Source organism: Stegostoma tigrinum, chromosome 35, assembly GCF_030684315.1.
Source record: "Stegostoma tigrinum isolate sSteTig4 chromosome 35, sSteTig4.hap1, whole genome shotgun sequence".
NCBI lineage: Eukaryota > Metazoa > Chordata > Chondrichthyes > Orectolobiformes > Stegostomatidae > Stegostoma > Stegostoma tigrinum.
The window spans coordinates 17,848,793-17,849,639 of record NC_081388.1 but is presented as its reverse complement, the minus strand read 5'-3'; positions in this window follow the sequence as shown (position 1 = coordinate 17,849,639).

Below are 847 nucleotides of genomic sequence, written 5' to 3'. Positions count from 1 at the left end.
CGCCCTTTTTGTAATGTCTGCTCCCCTCCCTGTGAACAAACGCTGTGTGCAGGACCGTGAATCCCACCCGGGCATCAGGCTGAAAATGAGAAGTATAATCATTGTACTGAGTGTATGGTGAGGGCAAAGTGTGGAATTGTTTAGCTTTTTATTTACCCCAAAGGAAACGACAGCACTTTTTAAAAAAATAAATTAACATTGAAGCTTTGAGTGCTTCATTCAGATGAAATCCGGAGCTCGCTGAACAATGAATTTTCGCTCTGCCGTAGGATACAACATTCCTGAGGGCTGGATTTCAGAGAAATGCTGGTGAAGAGAAAACCAGGCGGATTTGATTTGATTTTGGCCCAGTTCGGGAGTGATGAGCCAAAGCATCTTCCTGACACCGGGTTGGGAGCGCGGCCATGTCAGCGACAGGAAGATAGGAACTTTGGCCCTTTCGAAACTATTCAGCCATTCAGTGAGGTGATGGCTGACCCACTGCAGTGATCCCACCCCCCCGCCAGAGTCCATCCCCGTAATCGTGGCTCCCTCATCAACACCTCCTGCTCCTGAGTTAAGGCATCCCGAGTGCAGGTCCCACTCCATAGACTTGAATGCAGAGCCAGTCCTGAAAGAGTGCAACTCTGCCGAAGGAGTCAACTTTCAGATGAAACTCTGCCGTGGTCCTTTTGGCTGTTCCAAGAGGATGCAAATGCTCCCAGTCATTTTCAGAGGAAGATTGGTGTTGAGGTTCAGTTTTGTTTACTATTTCCACACTGTAGGGAATCTGATCTAATGTCCAAACTGCGCGGTCGTATTATTGATTACAGAAGCACACGACCTGCTCGTCACAACTTGTTCAACT